We start from the raw sequence: 16,469 nt of genomic DNA on the forward strand, positions 1-16,469 counted from the left end.
GATGGTTCAAATGGCTCTGAGCACTATGGGACAACATCTGAGGTCATCAGTCCCCTAGAACTTAGAACAACTTAAACGTAACTAATCTAAGGACATCACACACATCCATGGCCAAGGCAAGATTCGAACCTGCGTCCGGAACGGTCGCGTGGTTCTAGACTGATGCGCCTAGAACCGCTCGGCCACACCAGTCGGCGTACCGACTTGTTGAGTCCATATCGAGATGCTGCACTATGCGGGGCAAAAGGAGGTCCGACAGGATATTAGGAGGCATCCCTCGACTTTTGTCATCTCAGTGTGTAACGGGCACTGAAAGTGTTGTGTCAAGGAATAGTACGTACTCGGTTCGCTAAACAAAAAATCCAAAAAGGCGTATTAATGAGTTTTATTACAATACGAAAATTACAGATACTTAACTTTGCAGTTACACAGATATGTCGCAAGCTAAGGGCGACATAGGAAATTATCAGTCTTTGCAGTGACTACTGATCTCTAACTGAAATACTTAACTTTGGTTGATGTGTCGCAAGCAAAGGGCGACATTCAAAATAATCCGTCTCTGCAGAGACTGCTGATCTCCAACTGACAAAAGTCTGTCCTGAACTGCTATGGAAGTGGCTGACGTTGGCGCTGCTATAGAAGTCGGCTGTCACCAGTCGGGCGCGGCTCTTATGTCCTCTTCACATATGGGCCGCTGCTGTCGCGTTGTCGTCCTGGAGAGGGGTCGGTCAGCGAGCGATTGGCTGATCCCTTCTACCAGCCTGCTCTTCCCTATCGATTCCGACTGCTGTGCCTGCGCCTGACATTACGCCGTAATATTCCTTCCCCGAAGCGTCGGACCACCGTCGTCACATATGGAGTACGAGAACGGGTGGGGAGGCAGAAGCGTCGACGCCCTGATGGACCGGAAGCTGTGGCTGCAGGGGACGTCACGATTCTGGTCGTACCCTTCCATCCGGCCTTCGCCCTGGTGTAAACGTCCTCTGGAAAACGCCCAGAAGGGCACGTGTCCACCTACTGAGACCCATACCACGATGTAGAAGGCGTCGGCCACTGCGGCGTGGGCGGGTCCATCTCCATCGGTAGGACGAGAAGAGATGGAGGAGGCCAAGGCTCCGACTGAATGGAGTCGTCCTGCGGTATCGTGATGACACCCTCTGGTGGCGGCTGTGGCCGCGCTGTCCTCGGGATCCGCGAATCTGGGGAGGAGATACAGTTGAATCATCGTGCACTTGACAGTGGCGAGTTTGATTATGATGGTGCTGCAATCCGTCGGGGCCTGAAATGAAATACATGCATGCGGCAAGTCGACGAAGGATCTCGCCATGCGCCCACCCTGTAAAAGACAATATCATGCGCCTCGAAGCGATATTTGCGGCCGTCCTACGGTGCCGGATGCTGAGGAGCTGTGTCCGATGGCGGCGGCCGTGAAGCAGTTCCACTGGCGATGCCCTATCTCGTGAGTGCGAGCAATACGAGGCGAGAAACAGTTGCAGTGCTTGCTCCCTGGGGTGCTCGTTGCGAAGTTTGGCCATCAGCTGCTTGAAGGTTCTGACAAAACGTTCGCTTCGCCGTTTGACTATGGATGGAAAGGCGAACCAGTTAGATTATGTATTCCATTGCGTTCACAGAATGTTTCAAAGTTATTTGATGTGAACTGAGGGCCGTTGTCTCACACTATGACTTCAGGCCAACCTTCCAGGCACTAAATCGATTACAACACCTGAACTGAACTACGTAGCTTTGTAGAGGCGAAAGGCAAAAGTCCCGAGTTCGAGTCTCGGTCTGGCACACAGATTTAATCTGGCATGGAAGTTTCACACAGATGTGTGACAAGCAAAGGGCGGCGTATGAAATAATCAGTCTTTGAAGTGACTGCTGATCTGTAAATGACAGAAGTCCGTCCTAAACTGCTATCGAAGTGCCCAACGTTGACGCTGCTATCCAAGTCGCTATTGCTGGCGCTGCTATAGAAGTCGGCTGTCACCAGTCGGGCGCGGTACTTACGTCTCTTCACAAGGGGGTCGCTGCTGTCGTGTTATTGTCCTTCACGGAGGTCGACCAGCGTGCGATCGGCTGATCTCTTCTCACAGCCTTCTCTTCTCTATCGTTCCCGACTGGCGTGCTGGCGCTTGACTTTACGCAATAACAGAAAGGAATATTATACGGTTTGTGCACTTGAATTTCATGAGATTGTGAGACACAACTGGCACCATAAGATTAGGTCTAAGATTTAAATTACAGTTATCATGTGCACCTGCTCAGAATGTGCCTGTAAAACGACAATTTTGTTGATCCTGAGTAGACTGTGCCCAATACATCCAAATGGGGAATTATTTTACCCTTGCAGTATTTTACCCAAGAGAATGCCGTCATAATAGCCCTACATACTTCTGGTAAAAATAAATGCTACTTTCAGCTGCTCACGACGGTGACTTACGAATGGCCTGTTACCTATTTCTAGAAGAACAAAACAGTCAACAGTTCTGACTGTTGCACCTATTCTAGAACAAAAAATTTGTTGCATTTCACTCCATTGTGATGAGGACAGTGACTCATAGAGTGAAAAATCTCGAAATTCATGACTCAATCTTCGCACGTCACCATTTAAAGAATGAGAATTACTACATCGATATAATTCCAATACACCATTTCACAGACGGAAATTCAGACATCCCGTATGTTGGGTTGGCAGAAGAGCCAACACCGTGTTACGAAACGAGGCCGAAATGAACGCTTTTTAGCTCAAGCAGGCTGGCGTGAGGACGGAAGGACGATACTGACGTGAGGTCTGGAACATGTCAAGGAATTAGAATTCAGAAAGCGGACGTAATTAGTTTGATACTTAACTTTAATCCATTAATGATGAACGTCGCTCTTGACGGTAAATGATTCACAATATTATCTGTTCAGAATACATTCTTGAAGAATATGGCGCCTTGCTAGGTCGTAGGAAATGACGTAGCTGAAGGCTATGCTAAACTGTCGTCTCTGTAAATAGCGTATGTAAGCAGTGAACCATCGCTAGCAAAGTCGGCTGTACAACTGGAGCGAGTGCTAGGGAGTCTCTCTAGACTAGACCTGCCGTATGGCGGCGCTCGCTCTGTAATCACTGATAGTGGCGACACGCGGGTCCGACGTATACTAACGCACCGCGGCCGATTTAAAGGCTACCACCTAGCGAGTGTGGTGTCTGGCGGTGACACCACAACGTATTTTTTCTTTTCTTCTACACACATCAAAAAAGTTTTGCATCGCCTCGGTTCCGAGAGTTCCGGAACCTGTACAGAAAATTGGAATAGAGATCAACATAAATACCATTTACGGTCTTTCTATTGCTCATGAAAACCATACATTCCATGTTGTACGACCATACAGCGAGATCTTCAAAGGTGGTGGTCCAGATTGCTGTACACACCGCTACTTCTAGTACCCAGTAGCACGTTCTCTTGCATTGATGCATGCCTGTATTCGTCGTGGCATACTACCAACAAGTTCATCAAGGCGATTCGGTGTAGATCCCTCAGAGTGTTTAGTGTATATACAGGGTAGTCCATTGATCGTGAACGGGCCAAATATCTCAAGAAATAAGCGTCAAACGAAAACAAAGAATGAAACTTGTCAAGCTTGAAGGGGGAGACCTGATGGCGCTATGGTTGGCTCGCTAGATGGTGCTGCCATAGGTTCAAAATGGTTCAAATGGCTCTGAGCACTATGGGACTTAACATCTGAGGTCAACAGTCACCTAGAACTTAGAACTACTTAAACCTAACTAACCTAAGGACATCACACATATCCATGCCCGAGGCAGGATTCGAACCTGCGACCGTAGCAGTCGCGCGGTTCCGGACTGAAGCGCCTAGAACCGTTCGGCCACCGCGGCTGGCGCTGCCATAGGTCAAACGGATTATCAACTGCGTTTTTTTAAAACAGGAATCCCCGTTTTTTATTACATATTCGTGGAGTACGTAAAGAAATATGAATGTTTTCCACACACCGTCATCCCACAAGAACGTAAGAATTTGAGGCATTTAAGGGCACAGAACGTGTCCATAATATGAAGCAGAGCAATAGCAGAAGATAATGCCAGCAGCACTGCTGCATTTCGAAACTGAATGTGAAGTCCTTGACTTACCAAGTTTGCCGGAAGGCGATGAAGTACGTGTGACGTTAATGTTGTTTTAACGCAACGAAATTGGGGTCAGTGAGCGGAACAACTCGATTACAAACGCTGTGTGATTCTGATCGGATGATTTAATCGTAGGCTGCCCAGTCACAGCTCATTGAACACAAATTCTAACTGTGTTGCCGCTTACTGTACGACGGATTTTCCTGTAGTCCCGTCAGGTGTACCGAGGGGGTGCTTCAAGAACCATCCTTCTGTTCCACAGGCAAAGCGTCCGTGGAAAGATGTGTTGTTGGTAAGCCTACGTGGGAGCACGAATCGTTCTAACTTTAGCTGCATGGTCCGTCTTGAGTTACGCATGCGATAAACAGTGTTCTGACTGACTCTTCTAGAAACGTACGCTATCTTTTGACAGTAAATCACATTGTGGTGCATAAACCCTTATCTGTACCGACTGCCACTGAAGTTGAATATCTCTGTGACGCTTTCGCCCCCTAAACAGACATGTGACAATCCACACAGGTGTTCTATGAATCTTCTTCATTTCATCTAACAACGCGTCCTGGCAAAGTTGTCAGACTGACGAATAAAATTCAAATATTAGTCGAACAAGGGTTTTATAACCTACTTTCCTTCTTGTGTGCATCTTCATATTGTCGCGGCGCAAAGACTGTTCCATAGAATTTCGGGCTTGCAGCGTCATAAATTTGACTTCTTCTTCTAATATTTCGGCTGAATACCGTCCAGCCATCTTCAGAATGAGCCGAGGTGACTGACGCTCCAGCACTTGCTCCGGCCTTTTAAACCCGCGGATCGCAACACTGCGCATGCGGCCGCAGACACACAAGGCGCCAGAGACACTGATCGGTGGCAAACATGGAATACACCTCATTCTTGTGTGTAATTAGGCTTCCAAAGGATTGTCCCATTGAATCCCAGTCTGGCGTCTGCATTATCGATATTAGTTTTATGTGGACAATAATGGATGTTTCTTCCTATTTGATACATTTGTATGTATAGAGTCCCAACATAAAATGTCTGCAACAATCGTCCTTCCTCTACAGGGCATTAAGAATCTCACTAACTTCCTCCTATTACCTCTTTCTTATATGCAACAATATTACCCAGAAATAGCTTGCATTACTCATTTCATTAATGATGCACGAGATGTAATCAAAAGCCGGCCGCTGTGACCGAGCGGTTGTAGGCGCTTCAATCCGGAGCCGCGCTGCTGCTACGGTCGCAGGCTTGAATCCAACCTTGGGCATGGATGTGTGTGATGTCTTTAGGTTAGTTAGGTTTAAGTTGTTCTACGTTCTAGGGGACTGATGACCTCAGAAGTTAAGTCCCATAGTGCTCAGAGCCATTTGAACCATTTGAACCATCTACTTTGTACTCTTAAAAGTAACAACCCTCAGATGTAATACAGCTGTGCCAGCACTTCTTCCAATCCTGTAAGCACTCCTGGAACTAACTTTTCTTTATTGTGTTCAGCTCCTTCAGCTATTCTGTTTTCATCTCATGGGTGGTAGCAAAACGACTTCCTTTCGTGGTTCTCTTCAGCCTCATAAATGGGAACAAATCGCAGCCGAAAACGGCCGTTGAGGTAACATAATGTTTTCTTTTCTCTTTTTTTGCCAAAAAATCACGAACAATTATTGAGGTGTGAGAGGGAGCATTATAGAGATGGAATTTCCATGAGTGATTTCGCCATAATTCTGGTCGTTTCTTCAGATTGCTTCACGCAAACGGCGCATAGCTTCTAGGCAGTCTTCATTATTGACCTTACGACCATCAGGCAGGAACTCATGATGCACAACCCCAGACTGATCGAAGAAAACAATGACAAGAACCTTCACATTTAATAGAACATGACACATCTTTTTTCAGTCTTGGCTCTTCAGGCAGTTTCCATTGGTGTGATTGGGCCTTGATTTCAGCGTCATACCCATATACCCATGTTTCGCCAAATGATATAACCTTCTCTACAAGTTCTGAATAATTGTCGACTTCATTCAGCAATTCCTGACCGATATCTACTCGACGTTGTTTGAAATTCAGCAGAAACAAGCTTTGCTTTTACTCGTTTCATACCCAAAAAAATCCGAAAATATGCTTGATATGAGCAAAAGGACATGCAGATATGATCACAACCTCTCTGATGATGATTCGGCGTTTTTCCAGAATCATTTTCTACTGTCATTTTTTCGTCAGTACTTGATGTGCTAGAGCGTCCAGGGCAGTAGTCGTCTTCAACGTCTTCTCGACCCTCTTTCAATAGCTTATACCACCCGTATTGTGTTTTATTATTCACAGAAAAATCACCAAAAGACACAGTAAACAATCAGAATGCGGTGCTGCACTGTACATTTTTCACCTCCTGTATGTTATAAACATTAATGGTTCTGCAATCATCCCTTGCTGCACATCTGAAGCTACTTTTTCTCCTAAAGTGCTAAAACCTGTTCAGTTGACGAAATATCAATAAAATGACAGAAATTTCCAAAGTGAACTTTTATCAGTTCAGATTAGGGACTACTAGAAGAATTTTTGGTTCAGACCTTACAAAAAATCTGAAACAAAATTTCATTTGCTTAATATGTCCCTAGATTAGGTGCAGTTAGAGGAACCCCAAGTAGCTAAGTAAGAAGGACGAATAAAATAAGATTCTTATAGGAAAAACGGAAAAACTTCCCATTTCATCTTCTTCTAGTTGAGTTTGTGATATAGGTAGAGCCAAGGAAGATATCAGTGGTAGGTTCACCGAGGTGGCAACGGAAGACTATTGCCGTTAAAACAAGTCGCCGTGGTCAAGCAATTATTTATCCACATTTTTATCGGATACAAGTTTTAGGAGGGACGAAATATTAGCGTTTAATATCCCGTCGTAGAAAACGTCATTAGAGACGGACAATGAAACTGTTTCAGTGGCGCTGCAAGTTCCGTAGCGGGAACGGATCATGATCGTTCGATAGTTATTGGTGATGCTACATCCTGACAGTCACGCAAAGCATTACTTATTGCGTTCTCCTTCTTTGTCTAATGAATTTTTGCATTGTGCTGCTAATGATCTCGCTACCAGTGAAGCGACTACGGTATCTCATACAGATAGTCTGTAGAAAAGACAAGTAGTTTTTATGTTTGACGCAATAGGCCAACTAGCCACTAACGTAGTAATTATAGCATCGCATGTCAAAGACAGTTTCCAATTCAACACACCGAGCGAGGTGGCGCAGTGGTTAGCACACTGGACTCGCATTCGGGAGGACGACAGTTCAGGCCTGCATCCGGTCATCCTGATTTAACTTTTCCGTGATTTCCCTAAATCGCTACAGGCAAATGCCGGGATGGTTCCTCTGCAAGGGCACCGCCGAATTCCTTCCCAGTCCTTCACTAATCGGGTTGGACCAAAGGCCTCGCTGTTTGCTTCCCTTCCGCAAGTCAAACAATCAACCAACCAATTCAACAGATACATAGGCGTTGTTGTTGCAGTTTAAACTTATTGGGCATCGTTCTTTGGACAAAAGCGTCGCAAGTAAAAAGATCAGGATGGAAGAAGGACAGTACTCACAGAGTCCACTTGTGGTACACTGGCTGTTTAAAAGAACCGTAATAACAGAATTCTGAAAAAAAACCTATAGTGTAGGTTTACTTCTGACATAACAAAACGTTTCTTTCCTCAGAATCTCCTATTTTTTTACAGATTAGTATAATATCTTCATTAACACGTTATTAAGAAGGGATGTTGAACGTGCAGACGCAACTATAACACCAGGTGACTGAAGTCAATCCTTTGCATACCTTTAGAATGCTTTTCGTACATGCGTGGCCATGACATTTGTGGAGAGCGCTATAAGAATCGACAGGGATTAAGAAACTAACCATCTTGTGAAACATTAATCGTTCTGTTCGTCCGCGAGATCCGAGAGGAAATACATACGTGCGCCCAGGTTGATAACGAGTATCTTGACTTCCAGAGGGCGTTCGAATCAGTTATGCCATGTCAGATGCAAACAAAATAGAATTGCGCGGGTATCAGAGCAGCCATGCGGTTGCATTCAGGAGTTCCTAGCAAACAGAACCAAGGATTTTTCAGACATCGGATACAAGGGAGCGACATACCGTCATTACAGTTTGCTAAATTTATAAATAACCTAATGGATAGTCACGAGCCAACGTCCTTACCTCATGCCAACTGACTTTTAGGAAAGTTAGAAGACAAATTGCCATTCACGTGATTTAGTTGGAGATGGATCCCGACTTGCGAGAAAGTTGTCCGCTCACTATGATTGTGGAGCCATTCAGCACGACAGATAATGTAAGACATCTAACTTCAGGCACGACAACTGCAACGAATAGCAGCTTTGAGCTCAAGAATAGTGGAACAGCGGCTTTACAGCCAGGTCGTCTGGCGTGACATCTTTTGTCTATGCAGTCGTTGACAATCTCAGGAGCAAATTTTGCTGTTACTCGTCTGCTGACGTAGCTGTTTCTGAAAACTACAGCAAAATACTTGTTGAGTGGTAAACGTTTTCTGACTAGTGGAGGCAGGGATGGCAGGAATTTTGGAGGCTTTGGGGCGGACATTGCAGATGAGCTCAGTATCCGTCGCAATGTGAGCGCAGTGCCTCACTCGATCTGACAACGTCGAAAATTGCTTACACCGTCTCCACATTGACAACCACTCTAATCTGTAGGAGTGGGGTAAGAAGTGCTGGGCAAATTGGAAAGGTAAGAACACTCAAATATTTGGGGGAGACTACGCAAGAAAACTGTTTAGGGATCGTCCGCAGCTCGTGGTAGTGCGGTAGCGTTCTCGCTTCCCGCGCCCGGGTTCCCGGGTTCGATTCCCGGCGGGGACAGGGATTTTCTCTGCCTCGTGATGACTGGGTGTTGTGTGATGTCCTTAGGTTAGTTAGGTTTAAGTAGTTCTAAGTTCTAGGGGAGTGATGACCATAGATGTTAGGTCCCATAGTGCTCAGAGCCATTTGAACCGTTGTTTAGGGATCTTTGTTTTCGGTTAAAGGATACACAAGACAAAAGCAGTGTAAGTAAGGATATCTACACCAAAAAGTTCTTATCTAAAAAACTGAAAACAAAGCACTACATCACAGTAGCGAAGTCCGTCTGCTTGTGTATTAGAGAATGTGTAGTGTTATACACTCCTGGAAATGGAAAAAAGAACACATTGACACCGATGTGTCAGACCCACCATACTTGCTCCGGACACTGCGAGAGGGCTGTACAAGCAATGATCACACGCACGGCACAGCGGACACACCAGGAACCGCGGTGTTGGCCGTCGAATGGCGCTAGCTGCGCAGCATTTGTGCACCGCCGCCGTCAGTGTCAGCCAGTTTGCCGTGGCATACGGAGCTCCATCGCAGTCTTTAACACTGGTAGCATGCCGCGACAGCGTGGACGTGAACCGTATGTGCAGTTGACGGACTTTGAGCGAGGGCGTATAATGGGCATGTGGGAGGCCGGGTGGACGTACCGCCGAATTGCTCAACACGTGGGGCGTGAGGTCTCCACAGTACATCGATGTTGTCGCCAGTGGTCGGCGGAAGGTGCACGTGCCCGTCGACCTGGGACCGGACCGCAGCGACGCACGGATGCACGCCAAGACCGTAGGATCCTACGCAGTGCCGTAGGGGACCGCACCGCCACTTCCCAGCAAATTAGGGACACTGTTGCTCCTGGGGTATCGGCGAGGACCATTCGCAACCGTCTCCATGAAGCTGGGCTACGGTCCCGCACACCGTTAGGCCGTCTTCCGCTCACGCCCCAACATCGTGCAGCCCGCCTCCAGTGGAGTCGCGACAGGCGTGAATGGAGGGACGAATGGAGACGTGTCGTCTTCAGCGATGAGAGTCGCTTCTGCCTTGGTGCCAATGATGGTCGTATGCGTGTTTGGCGCCGTGCAGGTGAGCGCCACAATCAGGACTGCATACGACCGAGGCACACAGGGCCAACACCTGGCATCATGGTGTGGGGAGCGATCTCCTACACTGGCCGTACACCACTGGTGATCGTCGAGGGGACGCTGAATAGTGCACGGTACATCCAATCCGTCATCGAACTCATCGTTCTACCATTCCTAGACCGGCAAGGGAACTTGCTGTTCCAACAGGACAATGCATGTCCGCATGTATCCCGTGCCACCCAACGTGCTCTAGAAGGTGTACGTCAACTACCCTGGCCAGCAAGATCTCCGGATCTGTCCCCCATTGAGCATGTTTGGGACTGGATGAAGCGTCGTCTCACGCGGTCTGCACGTCCAGCATGAACGCTGGTCCAACTGAGGCGTCAGGTGGAAATGGCATGGCAAGCCGTTCCACAGGACTACATCCAGCATCTCTACGATCGTCTCCATGGGAGAATAGCAGCCTGCATTGCTGCGAAAGGTGGATATACACTGTACTAGTGCCGACATTGTGCATGCTCTGTTGCCTGTGTCTATGTGCCTGTGGTTCTGTCAGTGTGATCATGTGATGTATCTGACCCCAGGAATGTGTCAATAAAGTTTCCCCTTCCTGGGACAATGAATTCACGGTGTTCTTATTTCAATTTCCAGGAGTGTATTATACGCTTGATAAATTAGAAATACTAGAGAGAAGAAATGTACAGAAAATATAACGTCCTCAGAAAAAATGCAGGATTTGGCAATTTCAGGAATAGGAAATAGAGATTACTGCTTTTCCGACATAATTAAAGAATGTATGGAAATGGACTCATCTAATCAAAAATCTTAGTGAAATTAAATCAATAACAGTCTGGAGTCAAGAGGTTAGGTGAGACCCGGAAAGGAATAACATTAGGAGCAAGAAGTGTTGGGAAAAGAGTTTCTTTGGAGAAAATGTTTCGAAACTGGATGGATTCCATGCCACGAGGAAAGAGGACACCAGCAAAACGTGATCTGAAGACAAGTAGTACAGACACAGTGAAACAATGAAGGACTTCTCAGGAAGGCGACCTTTACACGCCTGCTACCAACCTGCAGGTCCAGACCAGCAGCTTAGATTCGCACTAAAGCCTGCAAGCAGTGTCCGTATTCTGTCACCAGTGGAGTCTGAATAAAGCGACGAGAGAAACTGCCATGCATGTGATTTTGTGAAATGTAGGAAGTAAGAAACTCAGCGATTATGGAATCATTTGTCATGAAAGACGAACATGAGGCATACGATTCCGTTGGGCCCTAGAGTGTTTGGGGAAAGGTCTATGGAAAAAGATGTGGGAAGAGATGGATCTGTCTGTACATCTCATATTTCACTTAAACAGTCTGTGATAAACACTCATCTGTAACAGTTATTATCAATATATCGAAAGTTGTATTCTTATGACTAATATTTTGGCAACACAATGGCGCAGAAAATCTTGTACAAACACACGATTTTTTTAATTTTATACAAAATTTATTTTTACAACTATCCTTGTGCCGCAGCTGCAGTGCTCCACAACCCCACGACGACTACCGCAGTCCACTTCACCCCTCCGCCGCCTCACCCCGAACCACTCTTTCAGATTTACTGTGCAGTTCCGCCCCCGGTGAACCCCCACCCATCCCCCCTCCCCCACCCCCAGCGAACGTCACACACCAGACGAGTGTAACCCCTGTGTTTGCATGGCAGATTAACGGTGGTGTACGAGTACTTGGAGAAATTGTTCGCGCAGCAATCGCCGATAGTGTAGCTGAGGCGGAATAAGGGGAACCAGCCTGCATTTGCCGAGGCAGATGGAAAACCGCCTAAAAACCATCCACAGACTGGCTGGCTCACCGTACCTCAACACAAGTCCACCGGGCAGATTCGTGCCGGGGACCAGGCGCTCCTTCCTAATCCGGAAAGCCGTGTGTCAGTCAGCACGGCTAAGCGGGAGGGCTAATCCAAGCGTAAGTAAATGTCATTGCAGCATATGAGCCGGATAGCTATATGCATATCTTATGGATAGTTATACGCATGTCTTTTGCTCTCTAAGGAAGGAGCACAACCCGAATGTCATGAATGTAGCTTTTATTTTCAAACTGAGTTTTCTTCTGTTTCGTAAGTAACTGCTGGATAAATATTTATGAATGGAGAATACGTTTTCTGCCGTTGTTGACAATATATACTGGTTTTCACTATATGTGGTACTAAGTCTATTTTCGTCCAATTGGCAGACAAAGTTTCACCTGCTGCCACTGTTTAGTTATAGTTGATTTAGACAATCTTTGTACGTGGTATAAAATTTTCCCTTGTTTTCTCCACAATGTAGTGGAAACAAATTTTGCAATTATGCTTATGAATTCTTGAATTGCTGTCTAATTTACTACTTTTGATAACACTGTGAATACGTCTGTTGTAATTCTTGTTGTTTGTGGAGAAGCTCTTAAATTATTCGTGTGTGAACTTCCCATTGAAAAACTGTGTGAGAAAATCTTGTAGTGAAAGCGTGCCCGGTTCAGACTTCCTATATTGGTATACTCTTTTTTATAGTTGCGTATAGTCTATGTGCTGTAGCAGACGTATGATCTTTAGTACACTGGTGTCGGTAATTAAAACAACAAATTGTTATTTCCCCGTCTGAAAACCGGTAGTCAAGGGAAGGCAGGATTCGGTTACGATTGTGGACGCGGCCGTAATCAGTTGCCATTGGTTGCGTTTTACAGTTACACACAATTTATTTTAAACCAGTAATTCCAAACTCAACAAGAAATAAAAATGTTGTTGTTGTTGTTGTTGTTGTGATCTTCAGTCCTTAGACTGGTTTGATGCAACTCTCCTGTGCAAGCTTCTACATCTCCCAGTACCTACAGCAACCTACATCCTTCTGAATCTGCTTAGTCTATTCATCTCTTGGCCTCCCTCTACGATTTTTACTCTCCACGCTGCCCTCCAATCCTAGATTGGTGATCCCCTAATGCCTGGGAAAGTGTCCTACCAACCGACCCCTTCTTGTAGTCAAGTTGTGCCACAAACTTCTCTTCTCCCCAATCCTCTTCAATACCTCCTCATTAGTTATATGATCTACCAACCTAATGTTCTGTATTCTTCTGTAGCACCACATTTCGAAAGTTTCTATTCCCTTCTTGTCCAAACTATTTATCGTCCATGTTTCACTTCCAAACATGTCTACACTCCATACAAATACTTTCAGGAACGACTTCCTGACGCTTAAATATATACTCCATGTTAGCAAAACTTCTCTTCTTCAGAAACGCTTTCCTTGCCATTGCCAGTCTACATTTTATATCCTCTCTACTTCGACCATTATCAGTTATTTGCTCCCCAAATAACAAAACTCCACTCCTACTGTAAGTGTCTCATTTCCTAATCTAATTCCCTCAGCATCACCCGACTTAATTTGACTACATTCCATTATCCTCGTATTTCTTTTGTTGGAGTTCATCTTATATCCTCCTTTCAAGACATTATCCATTCCGTTCAACTGCTCTTCCAAGTCCTCTGCTGTCTCTGACAGAATTACAATGTCATCGGCAAACCTCAAGGTTTTAATTTCTTCTCCATGGATTTTAATACCTACTCCAAATATTGCTTTGTTTCCTTCACTTCTTTCTCAATATACAGATTTAATACATCGGGGAAAGGCTACAATCCCTGTCTCACTCCCTTCCCAACCACTGCTTCCCTTTCATGCTCCTCAACTCTTATAACTCCCTCCTTCGGAATGTGAAAGAGAGTATTCCAGTCAACATTGTCAAAAGCTTTCTCTAAGTCTACAAATGCTATAAACGTAGGTTTGCCTTTCCTTAATCTTTCTTCTAAGATAAATCTTAGAGTCAGTATTGCCTCACGTGTTCCAATATTTCTACGGAATCCAAACTGATCTTCCCCGAGATCGGTTTCTACCAGTTTTTCCATTCGTCTGTAAAGAATTATCATTAGTATTTTGCAGCCGTGACTTATTAAACTTATAGGTCGGTAATTCTCACATCTGTCAACACCTGCTTTCTTTGGGATTGAAATTATTATACGCTTCTTGAAGTCTGAGTGCATTTCGCCTGTCTCATACATCTTGCTCACCAGATGGTAGAGTTCTGTCAGGACTGACTATCCCAAGGCTGTCAGCAGTTCGAATGGAATGTTGTCTACTCCTGGGGTCTTGTTTCGACTCATGTCTTTCAGTGCTCTGTCAGACTCTTCACGCAGTATCATATCTCCAATTTCATCTTCATCTACATCCTCTTCCATTTCCGTAATATTGTCCTCAAGTACATCGCCCTTGTACAGACCCTCTATATATTCCTTCCACCTTTCTGCTTTCCGTTCTTTGCTTAGAACTGGGTTCCCATCTGAGCTCTTAATATTCATACAAGTGGTTCTCTTTTCTCCAAAACTCTCTTTAATTTTCCTGTAGGCAATATCTATGTTACCCCAAGTGAGATAAGCCTCTACATCCTTACATTTGTCCTCTAGCCATCCCTGCTTAGCCATTTAGCACTTCCTGTCGATCTCATTTTTGTGACGTTTGTATTCCTTTTTGCCTGTTTCATTTACTGTATTTTTATGTTTTCTCCTTTTATCAATGAAATTCAATATTTCTTCCGTTACCCTCGTCTTTTTACCTACTTGGTCCTTTGCTACCTTCACTACTTCATCCCTCAAAGCTACCCATTCTTCTTCTATTGTATTTCTTTTCCCCATTCATGTCTATTTTTTCCTTATGCTCTCCCAGAAACTCTGTACAACCTCTGGTTTAGTGAGTTTATCCAGGTCTCATCTCCTTAAATTCCCACCTTTTTGCACTTTCTTCAGTTTTAATCTACAGTTCATAACCAATAGATTGTGGTCAGAGTACACATCTGGCTCTGGAAATGTCTTACAATTTAAAACCTGGTTCCTAAATCTCTGTCTTAGCACTATATAATCTATCTGAAACCAGTCAGTATCTCCAGGCTTCTTCCATTTATACATGTATAAATAAAAATACCACACGTTATTAATGAAGGAATAAACAACCGTGTAAATAATAGTGTTTTCAGTGAGTTACAATTTAGCAAATCACCATTTCATACAGATACAACAGATAATGTTTTAAAAGCAAGCCACTGTGTTATGGGCAGAAGGCCTTACACACCAGGAATGGCAATAAATTAAGAATTATTTAAAACTCGCTGCAACTTACAGATTACAGGTATTGAAATATTAAAGGCAAGTCGCCGCAAACACAGCGGAAGACTTCAGACGCCAGGAATGGCAATAAATAAACTTTTAAAGGCTTAATGCGTAAATACAAATACTAAATTAGAATTTTAAGGCAAGTGACCACAATCACGGCTGTAGGGCTTACACGCCAAGAATGGCAATAAATTAAGAATTGGTTAAGAACTCGCTGCAACTTACAACTTACAGGTATTGAAATATTAAGATAAGTCGCCACAAACACAGCAGAAGGCATCAGACGTCAGGAATGGCAGTAAATAAGGTTTTCAAGCTTATTGCTAATATTCAAATGGCAAATTAGAATTCCAAGGCAAATGGCCACATGCCATGAACGGCAATAATATAAAAAGTTTAAAAACCAGTTGTACAGCAGCAAAGACAATAGCAAAAGTTTTTTTTATAAAAAAAGAAAAAAGCAAGTAACAGATCACCTAACGGGTGAAATACACTACTGGCCATTAAAATTGCTACAACAAGAACAAATGCGGAAGATAAACTGGTATTCATTGGACGAATATACTAGAACTGACATGTGATTACATTTTCACGCAATTTGGGTGCATAGATCCTGAGAAATCAGTACCCAGAACCATCACCTAAGGCCGTAATAACGGCCTTGATACGCCTGGGCGTTCAGTCAAGCAGAGCTTGGACGGCGTGTACAGGTACAGCTGCCCATGCAGCTTCAGCACGATTCCACAGTTCATGAAGAGTAGTGACTGGCGTATTGTAACGAGCCAATTGCTCGGCCACCATTGGCCAGACGTTTTCAATTGGTGAGAGATCTGAAGAATGTGGTGGCCAGGGCAGCATTCCAACATTTTCTGTATCCAGAAAGGCCCGTACAGGACCTGCAACATGCGGTCGTGCATTATCCTGCTGAAATGTAGGGTTTCGCAGGGATCGAATGAAGGGTCGTAACACATCTGAAATGTAACGTCCACTGTTCAAAGTGCCGTCAATGCGAACAAGAGATGACCGAGACGTGTAACCAATGGCACCCCATACCACCACGCCGGGTGATACGCCAGTATGGCGACGTCGAATACACACTTCCAATGTGCGTTCACCGCGATGTCGCCAAACGCGGATGCGACCATCATGATGCTGTTAACAGAACCTGGATTCACGCGAAAAAATGACGTTTTACCATTCGTGCACCCAGGTTCGCCGTTGAGTAC

This window comes from Schistocerca serialis, chromosome 10 (assembly GCF_023864345.2).
Source record: "Schistocerca serialis cubense isolate TAMUIC-IGC-003099 chromosome 10, iqSchSeri2.2, whole genome shotgun sequence".
In the NCBI taxonomy this organism is placed as follows: Eukaryota; Metazoa; Arthropoda; class Insecta; order Orthoptera; family Acrididae; genus Schistocerca; species Schistocerca serialis.